Consider the following 16,783-nt stretch of genomic DNA (forward strand, 5'->3'; position numbering starts at 1 on the left):
AGCCAGGATCTGCGACCTTCTGCCAATTTGTGTAAGTAAACAACCCTTCATCTGTAAAACCCGTAGCATGAAAACAGCTGTTTTGCTGATTAGTAGCCATTTGTGAGCAAGAGGCATGCGAACCTATCATATTAGTGGGGACATTGCATTACTCGTAATGAGGAGAGATCGCCAATGCAGTCAGACACGGGCATGATGCAGTGAGTGGCTAACTAGCGTCCCTCTGGGGAGCAGCAACACGTCCAAATCCACTGGAGAATTTCCACGGATGGAGGTTCCAGGTAAATAATTAAATAATAGGCGGCACCGAGTGAATGTGCTGCTAGGGGAGGAGGATGAGGAGGAGGAGGAGGAGCAGGAGGAGGAGGATACATTCGTGAGTCTTTACTGGTGAATTATCAGGTGTGCTGGAACACCATAGTCCCGTTCTTTCTGATTGATGCATGCAAGGTGGCTTGCTCTGCTATTTGTCCTTACTAAGAGAAGAAATCCAAAATAATGGCTTCTGAATATATGGATCGCATTTCCTTATAATGACATGCCAGCTATAGTTTTACATATACAACAATGTACTCCCCAGCGCTCCGCACGCTTTAGCTATGAGTAAGTAGAGTGAAATGCCCTTAGCTGTGCCTCAGGCCCTTAGTGCCTCCAGCTGGTATAAAATTAGCTGATTTACTGGGAAAATAAAGAGGGAAAATACATAGCTGGACGTTTCTGTTGCTTCCCAATCAGGAGCGAAGAGATCAGCATGCACGCTCACACAACCCTCCTCTCTCTTTCTCTCTGAAGCAGCAGATGCACTCTTTATAAATATGAAACGCGTTGTCTGCAGTGGTCCACTGACCTGACATGCACAATAGCCTGAAATCTTGTTGGAATTATGCTTAAAGTGAGGCAGTAATGTAATTAGTATCAAAATGAATTGATGCCTCAAATAACCCAAATTTAATTTCGTGGCTTGCAGTGGAAATGATTTAGCTGAATTTGGCCCAGGTGCTTCTCCTGTTATGCTTTTAATTGCAGCAAATCAGAGCTGTATCCAGGGTGTATGAAAGAAAGAAAGAAAGAAAGAAAGAAAGAAAGAAAGAAAGAAAGAAAGGGTTTCTGACATTCCTTGGAATAGAAATGTTTTGCCAATCATTCTACTTAAATAGTAACAATTTATTTTTTCAAGCACTTAGTTCCTTGATCAGAATCCATATTCATGCAGGCCCTGCTGTAATCCACTTTACCACTTAATGTTGCAATTCAAATGTTCGGTAAGAAGCAAAGCCCTCCAGAATAAAGCATGAATATTACCGTGTGGGGCTGTAAAGAGAAGACTATTAGAATATATCACCAACACACTAGGGGACCATTTAGTGCTCTGCTCTAAATACATCATTTAATTACAATGGAGACATTACTTCATGTTTCTACTGATGTAAGTATTATTAGAATTCATGATATTCGCAGGCTACTGTGGGCCATTACATTGGCCATAAGCTATTCCATAAGATTTACTACTAAAGGCCCGCAAGGGTATTTGAGCATTCATGGATTCTGAAGCAGTAAGCTTTTATCTAAGACACATAAGTGAGGGACAACCGAGTTATTATCTCTAAGAAACATAGCTTAATATTTTGGATTCTAAAGGTTAAGGTACTATAAATCCTGAATTACTCTGAGATATCACATAAAAAGACATTTTTATTTTATTTTACTCCACTCTGCCTCTTAAAATATTTTATGGTGGCAGTTTTCTAGAGTTGTGCCATGTTGTTTACATGCAGTCCCTGGATGGATCAAGAATGCTGACACAGCATTTATTTTCAAGTGTGGTAATGGGGATTTCTGCCCCTTCCATTCTCCAGCCCCCCCCCCCCCCCCAAAAAAAGGCTCTCATCTAGCCAGGGCTGCGGCAGTGTACAAGGGAATCTGTGGGGAGGAGGCAGCATTGATCTCGGAGGCCGGTGATCACACCCTGGGGTGCGAAAGCAGATTGAATGCAAGCGATGCACTGAACCCGGAAGATCCGGCAGACAGCCCTGCCTTCAGTGCACTGTGAGCAGCTTGGATGAGTCATGATCAGTTTGATTTGTCTGGCTCAGGTGGTCCTCAGTCCTGATTTTTACGCACTTCCCAAAATAAGCATGCTGAATGCAGCACCCACCCACAAGACCTGCTGCAGACCTGGTCCCTTAAAGCGCAGGATCTGGATGCTTCTGAGAACCTCATCCTCGTCCGCACCCTCGTCTAGAAAGCACGGCGTCCCCTTTCCAGGAATGGGTGGGCCACACCCACCTGGCTTCCACAATGCCTCCGCAACAGCCGGAGGCGCTCCTTGATTTAAGAGTATAACGGCCGTGCTGGTCAAGGTTGCCCATCAGTAACCCCAAGGCATGATCCTGCAGTTTCTCATGTCCCTTAAACGGTTCGAGTACACTTTGTATTTAAGAGTAAAGCACAACAAAGGCTCCAGGTTGAATTTAGCACCAGAAATGTGCTGAATCTACTTCAGCATAATTGAGGTCATGGCAGTTCATGCTAGTATTAATTCTTTGGTTTCTTTACATAATAAATGGTGCCCCTGCTTTTAAAGCTCAACTTTTTAATGTGTTGTAAAATCCATTGACAAGCCAAGGTGCTTGTCTGTATAGCCCATATAGGGTTGTGTGTGTGTGTGTGTGTGTGTGTGTGTGAGAGAGAGAGAGAGAGAGAGAGAGAGAGATCCTATCAACATACTATACTATTTGAACACAGTGATGAGCTATTCAAATAGCTTTATTTAATCTATGCATATAGGAAGAAACCCCCTTCAGAATGACAACTATGGAAGATATCCTTGGTGAAAAGATGCAATTTAGGAACAGTCAGGCAGATTTTGAGGAGAGAAGTAGATGCCCAATACAGCAGAATGAGCAGCAAGGCTCCCAAGCCATGTGCTCCAGAGTGGCCAGGTACCCTAGTTTACAGAGGACAGTCCTCTACTCAAAGTCATCTCCTTTTTGTAGGTTTGCCCTGTCTACTTCCTATTTAAAGATAACGATTAATAAGAAAGGAGAGGCATGAAGGGCCTCAAAATTGCATCTAGACATTAGACTGAAACAGGCTTCCTAACTATGCAGAGAAACATCTGATTTCTTTTTCAACTACAGTAATTCTAAATTTGAACCTGCATCGATCAAATGTTATGCAGATCTGTGCTCTCTTTTGTCCACTTTCTTGGTGGCTTGCCACAGTTAGTGAAGTCATACACATTGCTACCTCTAGGGGGCATATTACCAGCACCCCTGGAAACCTGATATGGGTACAAGTGCAGGTGGCAGTTCACATTTTCAAACCTGTATGAAGTCATTTGTCAGATGAAAGGCTGTTTCAGCCCAAACTCAGCAGCAACTGGAGGCAAAGCTAGTCACACATCAAGGATTTTGCTCCCGGTCACTGCTGTAATCTTGAAACAAAAAAGAATCATCATTGATAAAGGACCATCACTTCTCAAGACCATCCATGACTCCATCCTTTGCTGCATTCTGTGGGCAAAGGCTTGGATCCTTGGATAATTTAACACAAGCGTGTTCACAGAATAAGTTTCCCATTCCCTCCTTCCCCCTATAGCCAGGTCCAGTGTCCAGGGAAGGTATGGCTGGAGCCTGCTAAGAGTCCACCCCTAGCAGGGTCCCACTGGCAAGAGCCCCTTCTTCCTTTTCACCATGGCAACCTGCTTGTTCAGCTGCCTCTTGCCTAGTCCAGACAATGGAGGTGGGGAGAAGGAGGACCGTTAGATACCCCAGTCAATTTTCTCATTGGTTCTCTGCTTGACAATCAAGCAAGTGGTACAAACAATAAGAAAGAAGATGAGGAGCAACAGTAGTTGGAAACAATGGTACTGAAAAGGAAGACTTAGTGTGGGAGGTGTCCTATTGAAAATGTCTGGCCAAGGACTAAAATATCTACAACTTCCTGCAGCCCATTAAAACACTTCTCTGGAAGAATAGGCAGCCTTTTTGAATGATACGAGATGGGACACAGAGGGAGCTGCTGAGGATGTGGAGAATAAACCAGGATTGGGGTTGGATCCTAAGCAAAGTTAACATCAGATATTCATGAGATGAATGCCTTTCTACTCCCACAACCCATCTCACTTGAGCCTCTGCACTAAAGTGGCTTTTCAGCATCTCACACACATGGTTGCAGAGGGGAAGAGGGAATGGTGAATTTTTCTTCCACTAATGTCTTTAAATTAACCTTGGAGTATTCCATCCAATGAAATCAACTAACTTATATTTGTTGTTCTAATAAAATGATGTACTTTAAGAATTCTAGACCATTATTTGAAGAGATTGGTTTCTCTGATCAATTTGTTTTTATGGGCCATCAAGTCATCTCCTACTTTTGGCGACCTTATGAATGAGAGCCCTCCAAAATGCCCTGTCCATGACAGCTCCATTCAACTCTTCCAAGTTCAAGGCTGTGGCTTCCTGAATGGACTCAATCATCTCATATTTGGTCTTCCCTTTCATCTTCTGCCTTTGACTTTCCCGAACATGATGGCCTTCTCCAGCGAGTCTTGCCTTCTCATGATGTGTCTGAAGTATGACAGCCTCTGTTTGATCACTTTTGCTTCTAGGGAACACCTGGCTTGTTTGACATAGGACCCACTTGTCTGTCTTTCTGTTGGTTCAGGGTACTCTCAAAGCTCTCCTCCAGCACCATGTTTTGAACTCATCCATTTTCTTCCTGTCACCTTTCTTCCCTGTCCAGATTTCACCACCCATACATTGTAATCAGGAACACAATAGTTTGGATAATCTTGACCTTGGTCTCAATGAAAGGTCTTCCATTGCTGCCCTTCCAAGTCTCAGTCTCCTCCCAAATTCTTCACTGCAGTCTCTGTTTGAATTGATGGCTGCGCCGAAGTATGTTAAATCTTTCACAATTTTGATTTCTTCATTACTAATAGTAAAGTTCTGTAATACTTCTGTGGACCTGATCTTTGTTTCCTTCATGTTCTGCTGCAGTCCTGCTTTTGCGCTTTCTTCTTTCACTTTTATTGGGAGTCATTTCAAGTCATTGCTGCTTTCTGTCAGTTGTATGGTATCACCTCCGTATCTTAAATGAGTGATGTTCATTCTGCCAATTTTTACTCCTTCCTCTGATTCTAATCCAGCTTTCCTGCACACAGATCGAACAAATAGGGAGGTGAAATACATCCTTGTCTGACACTTTTGCTTGGGGGAAACCGTTCTGCTCTGCCATATTCTGTCCTAACAGGTTATGCATCAGGACAATCAAAGCTGAGGCACACCCATTTCTTTTGGTTCAACCCATCACTTCTGGTGATCCACACAGTCAAAGGCTTTGCTGTAGTCTATAACTAATTGACTAATCTTTTTCTGAAATCCTTAGGTGTGCTTCAGTAGCCAATGTATATTTGCAATATGATCTCTAGTGCATCATCCTTCTTGGAGTCCAGTTTGGATGTCCAGCATTTTTTGCTCCATATAGAGTAGCATTCTTCGCTGCAACACTTCAAGTAATATTTGCTTGCATGGAAAATCAATGCAATTGTCCTATGGATGGTGCATCCTTTCGCCTCTCCTTTCCTGAGAACTGGAATATATATTGATCATTTCCAGACTGTAGGCCATGTTTTGTTTTCCATATTTGTTGACATATTTTTGTTAGTATTTTGACTGGTTCATGTTTGGCAGCTTGCAGCAGTTCCATTGAACTCTTACCTACTCCAGGTGATTTATTCTTTGCAAGTTCTTTCAGAGCTTTCATTTCCTTATACTGAGGCTCTTCTTCCTAGGATTCCACTAGGAAAGGATCTGTCATCCTTTTATCTCTTCTGTCCAGTTCTTTCCACCTTCTCTTCTCTTCTCTTCTCTTCTCTTCTCTTCTCTTCTCTTCTCTTCTCTTGAGTTGATAGTGTGCTTACTTGTTTGCCATTTAGCATTCCTAATCTAAGTTTGAATGACCCTTTGATTTATTGATTCCTCTGGAAGAGGTCTCTTGCTTTTCCTCTTCTGTTGTTCTCTTCAGTTGCTTTGCACTGATCATCATAGTAGTTCTTTTTGTCTCTACATGACAGTCACAGAAAGGTTGCATTCAGGATTCTGACCTTACTTCTGTCACCTTTTGCTTTTTACTGGTCCTTTGCAACAGTGAGTGTTTCTTCCATCATCCATACAGGCATTTTCTTTCTTGTTGCTATAGGAACTGATTAAATTAAATTAAGACCAGATGGTCACCATGCTATCTGTTCTTGTTCTTTTGGCAGCAAGAATACACTTTCTGCACCTTCTGCTTCCAATTACATAATCTATTTGATTTCTGTATTGGCCATCTGGTGAAGTCCAGGTATACAATCATCTGAGTGGCTGCTTGAAGTATGTATTTTCAATGAGCAAGCTGTTGACTCCACCCTATCACCATTTATGAGATCCATGCTCTTTTTGCTGATGTGACTGTGACTCCCAAAGAGTGTGGTCTTCGGGCCTTAGCCTGGTGTCTCAGCTGTGCGCATTTCACCTTGGGTGACCCTGCCAGGAGACCTGCCTGGTGAGAGTGTTTTTGGCCTCCTGACAGCATTGCTCAGTTTCCTCGATGCTCTCAAGCCCCCTCTCCACATTAAGGTGTGCATCCAAGATGGGCTGACCAATTTACACAGTCTTTTTTTATATATATATTTTGACCTGTTAGATCTTATTTCTTTTATCCACTTGGTCAAACTTTTCTATGCAGCTTCTAAAAGCTGCTACCGCAGCCACCAGTGTTCCTTTGAGCTTCTTCCAGATTGGCGCCATTCCTACAGATGACATCATTGTACTGATATAGTTTTGCTGAGCCTTTCCCTTTCAGTCATCGCATTCTGCCCCACACAACCATCTGCTCCTTTGCTGCTCTTTCTGGACCTTTCCCCCGCCTGTTTCAATGGACACTTTATTAAAACTCCATTTCAGGACAGAAGGTAGCAATGGATGGATGAATCTGTCAGTTTTGGTTTCTCCCAGTTTCCAGCTCATTTCAAACTGTGAATTTTTTAAGTCTTAAGTTCACCTCATTGCAAACTTCGATTTTTGCAATGTTTACATGGAAATTCATCAGAATGTTCGGAATTCATCGGAATTTTCCTAAGTCATGCATTTCATACGTATATCCCAGTATAATGCATTTGTGAATGTTATTTTTCCTAAGAGTGTATTTTGCAAGCGGTTTACTCCAATATTATGCATGTTAACCTTGTTTTGACTAATATTTGCACTTTTTCAACGGAGAATTCTACTGCAGAAGTCAGAGAAATGTATATTTTGAAGGACAGCTGCACTTTGATTTGCATAGCAGTTAGAAAGTGCAAAATTTCACTTGTGTTCTGAAGGTGTTCACAATCACATTTCTCCCCTATTGCTGGTAAAAGGTCTTCTTCCCTTCTGTCACAGTCAGTAAGTGTTCACTTATGGAGCTAGTCATGAAATACCTCCAGTATCTGCATTTCCCTGAATTCACATGTACAAAGTATTCTGTGAAGTGAACTGGTCCTGAGAGATTCACGTCTGTAGCATAAGCGTAGCAGATTGGGAAGAGCTAATTGAGACATGGCTCACAATTGGAAACGATCTGCAATTCAAAATGACCAGCTTTCTTCCACTTATTGAATATCATTCCTCACCACCATCACCCTGGCCTTACATGGTCGTTTCATCTGCTCTGTAAATAGAAAGGTGACAACTTTTACAGAATTCCCCTTGGCTTTCGTCAAAAGGTGAATAAATTCTGCTTTGCTTTCTGTTGCTCTGCCCTTGTGAATGTATAAAAGGGGTAGGCAGTCTAAGTCAGATCTGTCCTCAGAATCCTACTTCAGAAGACGCTGGGTGCTTTTGCTTTGCCCTCCAGCTCCAAACCTGCCTGCGCCATGCATTTGATTCTTTCAAAGATGATTGTCATGCACTTTATGGAAATGCACTTTTCTGCCTGGGTCACTCCAAGCCCAAGAAAGTATTGGAGCAAGGTGTCTTTCTGGATGAACCCTGGAGAATGCTGAATGCCACTGAGTGATGCCTTGAGACACCTGCTCCAGCGGTGCAGTCCTTTGAGGATTAACACTGATTTCCCATATGTTAACATACCAGGATCCAACATGTGCCCCATGACCCATTCTCTGACTGTATGCAATGCTGCTAATAGATGAGGATGGGAAAGCCACTGTTTCGGCTGTTTTTTAAAAAATGTAGGCACGCTAACATGAGCTAGTAAGAGAAATAATTAGGGCTGAAATTATTTGATTCTGTACTGTAACCAAAGTGATGGATCCTCTTCCACTTCCGAATCTTTGCTAGGTCCCAGCAGCCAGGATGGAGGGGTGGTGCTAATGAAAACAATTTTAATATGATACTGATGGGTAATGTTCAGAATTCTATGTCTTTCTTTCTTCTCCTGTTACGCTTTAATGTACTTGTTATTCTATTGCAGAGCATTCAGTAGGGCCATTTTGCAGGTGGGGCCTCTTGTGATTCCATTGTGCAATTGAGACCCACCACTTGTGCAATGGAAAATTCATGCTTCCCATAGGAAGTCCTGAAATGAGTGAAAAGGGGACCATTTCTCGACTGGGATGGTTTGATGGAGCTCGCCCATGTGAACTCCATGACTTAAGCCGTTCCAGCCATGAATGTTCCTGCTCATTTCCATTCTCTCCTAGAAGCAGAAATCTCTATTGCACAAGTGGTGGGTCCCATTTATGCAATGCGATTGGCAGGGGCAAGATGGAATTGGCAGTGGCACGGTGCTCCATTGGACACTGGTCATCATGTCTCCATTAAGACTTTGTTCTAAATGTGGATTTTATTGGTGGCCACATGGAGTGCTGGTTTTTGGCAGAAATGTAGGATGTACATTACTGCATTCAATGGTTTTATTGTGCTGATCCCCATGCATGATCAGCCTAAGGAAAGCACTGAGTTTTACCCTACAGCCCTGCTACCCTCACCCACTGAACTACAGCTGAATGAAGCATCTGTCTGCACCTCAGCTGTACCGCATTGTTTCTGGCTGCAGGCGTAAGAACTCCCCGTGCATTTGGTGCTGAAGAGAGGCACAGATTCTCCCAGGAGCCCTCTGAGAGATCGGGCAAGGCCTAATTTCCAGGTGAGACCATCACCTTCCTCTGCACTAAGGCCAGGCATATGTGCTGCTAGCACAGTTTGAGGAAGGGCCCTCGCTCAATGGTCTTTGCATGCAGAAGGTTCCAGTCCCGGTCTTTGGCTTCTCCCATTAAAAGCATCTGGCAGCAGGTGTGGAGACTGACCGTTGCTTTATTCCCCTGCTAGCCAGGATAGACCATACTGGGGGAGAGGGACTTGGCAGGTCCCAGTGCTGGATGCACTGCAGTTCCTCTTCGCTGACTTGCTAAAGGGAGAGGAGACTTTTAAGCAGTGTGTCTCTCTCTTTCTCAGATGTCATTGCTTCATATGCATTCACGTCTCTGAGGCTTAAGATCTAACAACTTGGCATGGAAAGATTAATAGCTTTTAGAACACTGTGTAGAGTGTATTAATTGGAGAGGGAATAATGGGTTCAGCATAACTGGAATACATATTTTAAATAAACCAATAGCCTAATTTTTCTAGGATTATTATATACACATAGACAAATCCATGAAAATGAAAATAATTTCCTCCTTTTCCTGGGCGTACAGTTAAATTTCAGAAACTGCAAAGTTAAAAGCTAACAGCACAACCTGCTTTAATCAAAGGAGTCTAGCAAGAAACAATCAATTAAAGAACAGTCTGATTCTCTGTGACATCAATGTATGAAAATCTGTTAGACGCCAGATTGTGTCTCAAGACACATATGATGAACTGAACAAAATGACCTGCTAATAGCTTTTACGGGTAATAAATGCATCATGTTATTGGTAATTCTGCAGATGGTAAATCAAGCTAATATCCAGGCTGAAACAAGCTACTTGGTAAATATCCTTCAAAAGTGTTCTTGTAATTCCCTAATTGTATCACACAGAAAACATTGTTTTCAATTTAATCTCTTTAAATTTAAATATTTTCTTTTGGTATGCAGGTATTTTAATATTTAGAACTGCTTACGAGATAGCATCTTATACCTCTGGTTTGGGAACCCCCACGGATATCTTCCTTGCTATATAATATCATCTGCTTCAGGCTCAAATATGTACTTTTGAAAGATGCTTTACACATATGAAATGGTAAGTTACAATCATGAATTATGTAGGACCGTGTAAAAGGGAAAACACAAAGTGTATAAATTATGAGATTTTGCAATAAGACAACGGAAATGTCGCAGCTAGTGCTATGAATAATTTGGTTCTATCAGTACAGCAAGCTGTTTCCCTCCAGATGTTTTGGACTTCAACTCCCATCAGCTCCAGACAAGAATTCTGGGAACTGTTGTCCAAAACATCTGGAAGGCAGCAGTCTGGGGAATGCTAAGCTATAATACAGAAAGTCTTAGGAGGGTAATTTTTGTATCATGCAAAGTCAATATGGCAAGAACTATTTTATTCTTGGGTAGAAAATGGCTGAGAATTTCCCAAGCATTCAGTGTCTCTCAATATTTATTGATGTTTGGGGTTGGAAAACCTTCAACCCCACCTCCAACGACAATTTTGTTCAAAATATAGAGAATTCTAATCTACAGAAACCACAATTGGTCTCCCATACTTTTTCTTATATTCTTACCTTTTTAAGATTTAGAAAAGTATGTTGATAGTGTTCACATGCTTCCGGGAGAAACAATTAATCGCACCTGAAGAGTACTAACTCAAAGTAATCCAAACCATGAGTTATCCAGTAAAAGAGGTGGGGGAGAAGAAGAAGGGGAAGGAGAACAGATGTTCAATGCCCAATTATTAAACTATCTACTAAAAAGTGTTTTTGACAGACTCATTCATCAGGCAACAAGCAAATGACTGGAATGCATTAATATAACCAGAGAGCAACAACCTAATGTGTTAAATTCGTAGATACTGTAAAAAGCTGTCAGGCATCTCCAGGAGGTAGAGGTGAGATTTAGCAAATGTGATGTGGCAACGCAAAGCAGAGAGAGAAAGAGAGAGAAAAGGTTGTGCTGGAGAATCTTTTGAACAAGCTGTCTTTCCTACATTCTTGTGAAACTCTGGCGGCCTTGACCCTCCATTACGCCATCAGTTTTTCATTTCCCTTCTTTTTCCCCCCAGCCGTATGCAGTCTCTCTGCATTGTCACGGAGTTCTCACTTGCTGTTTTCCTTCAGCGAAGCCCTTCTTTTAATCACAAGCCCCTTCTGTGCATTGTGGTTTAGCACCAGCTGAATAATCTTGGCATATCATTTATTTACTTATTATAAAACTTTTATGCCACTTAATAGATCAGAACCCCTAACCACTTACCATTATAACATTTTATTATACAAAAAAGGAGATAAATGGAATAGATACATGATTTAAAGGATTAACAGACCAATCCTATGGTTACCGGTGGAGCATTGGAGTGCTCAGAGATTCCTCCTAAAGTTGGAGACAGTGCTGCATCCTTGTAGTATAGATTTTAGATCTACACTGTAGATTGTAGTGTAGATTGTAGCTCTACACTGTAGATCCAACCCCCTCCACACAGCCAGTATTAAGAGAACCAGGGTGGCTGCCTCTCGGGGGTGGGAAAGTTACCCCAGAGGAGGTGGAAAGAGGGTATTCCGGTGGTCAGGGAGGGGGGAGACCAAAGAGGCCAAGCCTACAATGTAAGATTTCCTCTTGGTTGTCAAAATCTGGAAAGCAAGCGAGGGTGCTTCTAGGCAAGTTTTCTCCCCTACCACCATCCTACCTCATTCAAACCTTCCTGCAATCCTATGAATGTTTAGTAAGGCAGGTTGAAAAATTCTGGGAGTTGTAGCACTGTTTCCCATCTAAACTTGCATGGGATGATGCCCTTATCGAAGTTGGTTGGGATCCAGATGTTGTCATCTTCCACCCATGACTCTCTTTTATGTTACCACTGTTTTATTTTGCCTTTCTCCTGAAATCCCTTATGGAAAAAAGATGAAATAAGCGTCTAGTATCTTCTTTATTAGTGTTAAGACCCCTCACCTAGAAATACCCATAGCTAGGTTTAAAGGAAGCTTGGTCCCTCATCCATCATATTTTAAAAGTTTGTGTACATCATCATCATCATCATCATCCCACTATTATTAGCATTTATAAAACACCAGATCTGCTAAAAAGACATCAAGCTGGTGATTTTGACCATGTCCAAGTTAGTAGTCTATTTTTTTGAACTACCTCATCTCCAGGTCATCTGGAGATGGCCAAAGATGACTTACTGTGGCTTCAAAGGATGTTCTGAAAGATCAGAATATAAAAAATGCCCGTAAATTAAGACACTATACTTTGAAACATCAGCCACAAAATATGAGGTTACTGCCATTTGTTCCTTTTTAATTTACGGCTTGAGGAGAGTAATCCTTCTGCTGCAGCCTCTAAACTCTGATCTTCCTCTTGCTCCCTGAGGACAGAACTGTGGCAGCTGCTTCCCAGAGTCCCGCATACTCCCTTGAAAGGAGGAAGGAGGGTCATTCTGGGGGACAGGGGTGGAGCTCTGAAGCCAGGATATGAGGAATCCTTTGTCCTCTCCGGTTCTCACCCCTAGGAGTACACCTCCTCCAGGGGGTCCTGAGGCTGTCTAGAGGGACTTTCTTCCAAAGGTGAGGGGCAACACTCATCCCAGGTGCTCTTCCCTCCCTCCTGGCAGCAGCCCAACAAGGCATGATGGGATCCCTGGAAGCCCCTGAGAGCCGCAGCTTCCTTCCAGGAGGAAAGGTCATTCGAATCCAGAACCAAAGGAGCAAGTTCTACCACAAGCCAAAATGCATGTGATGCTAAATCATTTGGAAGCATATCACTTTTTCAAAATTAGACATTTCCATCAGGAGCTGAGCATACAGGGAAGAGAACTCCAATGTTTCCCTCCTCTGCCATGATCCCACTGTGAATCCCACACATACACACACCACAGGCTGCTATTCACAATAGGGGGAAAAAGCTTGTTCTACAGTCCCAGTGAAAATGTGGACTTCCTGTGTGTATACTATTAAAAAGATATGTTCCAAGTGATGGATTTAGTGTCTTCTGTAGGTTGCTCCTCAAGTGGAAAGAAGTGGGGATGCCTGTCTCTGGGTCAACCAAGCAGGTTGAGGGATGCAAAGATTTGAATAAACTGTATTATTTTTGCTTTCCAGGAGTCATTCATTTCATTGTCTGATCACTGATGGATTCATTTTTTCATTCATTTATTTATTTAGGTGCAGGGAGGGATATGGAAATGTCATTCCACTCACATACATGTGCATTACTGCAACGGCAAATTTGTGTAAATCCCCTCCTGCAAAAGTACAAAAATGACCTACCAGTCCACAGAATCCAGAAAAAGCCAATCTTCTACAGAATCCACAAGCTGGATTTATAGAAATCCCCACCCATTTGAATCTGCTGCAGATTTCTCTGACATCACTACTTAAGAAAGAAGGAACTCCATTTTCTTAGGAAAAGATAGCAGCATCTTTATCAACAATTTCAAAGGCATTTGAACTAAGATGGATTTTCAATAATGCCTTTCATTATTGCCCTATTGCTTTTGCTTTAAAATGGGCCTTTAAAAAATCTGAAATATGCTTCCCTTTTCTATGTTGGTCATTCGCTTATAGGTGGTGCCAAGAGTAGGGAAGAACTTCATAAAGGTTTCCCTTACTTTCTTATTTTCTTTGTAAACATTGAGCGCTGTGTTTCCTCCCTTCACACATTCAAAATCACAAACCTTTCTTGCAAAAAGTTCTTTACTGACTAAAGCATTTTCCAGATGTAGAATCACCCAGAATGAACCTCTGAGCATGCACAGAGCAACCCAACCTAGTATTTCCTTCTAGCAACTCTCCTTACAATTCTGCTTGGGTCCCATCCTTTTGGGAGGGACCTTTTAGAAAGGAGCACCCTTCCTCTCTGCACGCCCATCCTTTAATTGCGTAGCCCTCCTCTGCCAACATTGTGGCAACAGCTTGGGTCGAGAGCTATACCCACTTTGTCTGTCCTTAAGACACTCACCTGTTCCAAGCCCCCATCCCCACATAGCTGCACACCTTGGTTATTCTCAGAGTCCACCTGTGCACTTGGGGAGCCCAGCCTTGCAATAAGCACCTCTGCTTCTCTCATCTCAACATCTGGAACTGGCCCACCTTCTGAGGCCTCCCGCTGCTCTTGCTCCTCCTCTGAGTCCCGGCCAGCGTGCCTTGGGGATGCCTGCCAAGAGCAACTGCCTTTCCCCCTCTCAACAGTAAAGATTAAAAATGACCAGATGATGATGCAGATAGAATTAGGGCCTGTGCAAATGGCATCCCTCCCCTACCATTTCTTCTTTTTCCCCAGCTTCTCAGTGCCTTTGACTCCAAACACTGGATAGTTCAAAGGCAGGCTGCTGTGCGCCTTTCAAATACATGCGAGCATGCCAGCATCGTAGAATTTCATTATGTGGGATATGTATTTAGAATGGTCCAGCAAAGGTGGTCAAATCTCCTTGGGACTGCTTCTGTCCACCTCTTTCCTGTGCCCCATCTGTTTGATTCAAATAGGCCAGAATTCTGCTGTATGTTTCTATGGAAATTATTCAATATTTTAAAACAGTAATTAAGCTAAAAATTGTATGAACTGAGCCAAGAACTGATGGGATTGGCAAAGTTCCTAAGCCAAACATGCCATTTGGAAGCTTCTGCGAGGGATCAGTGGACACTTTCCTGGCCTGAGAGTATCCCACTCACTGGGTAAGCATGTTGGAGTGGCTGCAGGCACAGACGATGCGCACGAATGTGCATGAAGAGTGTGCATGGAGCTTCCTGTATCTGTGCCTGTCGCGGACATCTGGAGCGGGGAATCAAGATTCGGCCCAGCAAGGAAATGCATATGCTTTTGATGTGGGTACCAGCCCTGCAGCTTCCCACCAGGAAAACACATTGTATGTGTGACGGCTAGAACTCTGTTGTGTTTGTGTGTCCTCTGTTCAGACATAGTGTTAACATCCAGAGCTGCTCTACTTTTGCATGTAGGACTCTGCCACAAGTGGCAGCAGGTTCGCTGCAAGGAGACCGCCCACGTGGCATCTGGACAGTTAATGAGCTATTTTAGGGAAGCGGCCAGAACTCCGGAGCTGAGCGCGTGCATTCTGCGTGGACAGATGTGCTACATCCAGTTATGCAGATGTGTGCCATTTTTCCTTATTCTGTACCAATTTGCATGCCGGTGGTTTGTTTTGCTGACGTGCTTTGCATACTTTTTTCTTCTTTGGTCATAGTTTTCAAACTGAACTCATTTTTGCATGCATCTATCCATGGATCAAAATGGGTTTGTGGGCCTCCTTGAAATATACGCATTTTTCTTTATGTGTTTCTCAGAAGTGCACGTTTCATCAGATATCTTCTTTTTTGGCCTATGTTCTTTTCTAGACCACATCCTAAGTCCTTTTTAGATGCAAAATATTCCCGGGGCATGTCAGTTTCTGTGGGTTCCAGATTAAGGAAATCTCTGAATGGAATAAGGAAGAAGATTCCTCACACATACCTAATGTTGACCATTCCAGCTTCGGTCCCTGGCATCTCCAGTGAAAAGGATGAGGTAGAAGGTAATACGAAAAACCTCTGCAGATGTGCTGTAGTCGACCTAGCTTTTACAGAAAAACTAACTGAGATCTTGATGAAATAGCCTTAAATTTTAAGGCAAACGGATGTCATGGAGGTAAACTATCCAGTGAAATCCTGTGGAGCTGAAGTTTAAGTGCCTGACTCCGGTGACTGTGTCAAGGGTAGCCGCAATAGCTAAAAATAATGTATGGTTGCCTTACACAGTGGAATAAGACGTGATTTTAAATGATTCTATTACGGAGGAGTGATACTATGGAACATTTTGCTCCTGGCGAGAGTTGTATGGAATGGCTTGTGTTTAATAAAAATGTGGGCAGCAAACCAGATGGGTTGAAAGAGAAATAGAAAGCAGGGAAGCTTTTCTAGATGGACTTGTCCCAGAATCCCTCACTGTGGGTCAGGAAAAAGAAAAAAGAGAACATGTGTTTGAACTTGCATTCTTGAAAGCTATCTTGGCCAATCTGCACTGGAAGGTGTGTTCCTGCTGGTGGGGGAGGATATTGGCCAAGAAGATGTCTGAGGAAAGCAGTTGAAATCAATGGACTCCATCTGCACTCAGTCATCTGCACACACCCCACCACCGTTTGGATTTGGTTTGGGGCCAATTCTTTGAAATGCGTGTTTTGCTAATGAACACAAGAGGTGCATCACCCCATGTACAATATCCAGCAGTTGTCCAGACATTGTCTCCTCTAGATGGGGGGGCTCTTTCCTGTTCACAGGAGGCTTCTAATCCAAAGCAGGAATCTCGAGGATGTAGGCAGTTGTTATTGAGTGCCCGTTCCTGCTGCAGGTTTCCATGACCCCAGACTATCTTCTCCATTAGGTTTGGTAACCCTCTGGAATACCAGGAAGGGCATTCCAGGAGGAATAGGGAACTAGGAGCATTCATGCAGGGTATGCTCTGGCCAGTGCAAGCAAGCTCTGGATCCAGTCCATGGTCTGGTGCCAAGTTACACTCTTCTGAAATCAAGTGGACTTGCTGCAATAATGCTGTGAGCCTCCTTGATTCTGCAGATCCTTGTTTGGTTTTAGACTCTGCATGGGACTGTAAGCAAATGCCCAGTTATGTGACAAGTCAGGATTTTCTTTTGTGTTCAGAGCTTTAC

This window comes from Varanus komodoensis, unplaced genomic scaffold (genome assembly GCF_004798865.1).
Source record: "Varanus komodoensis strain SLA01 unplaced genomic scaffold, ASM479886v1 scaffold9, whole genome shotgun sequence".
In the NCBI taxonomy this organism is placed as follows: Eukaryota; Metazoa; Chordata; class Lepidosauria; order Squamata; family Varanidae; genus Varanus; species Varanus komodoensis.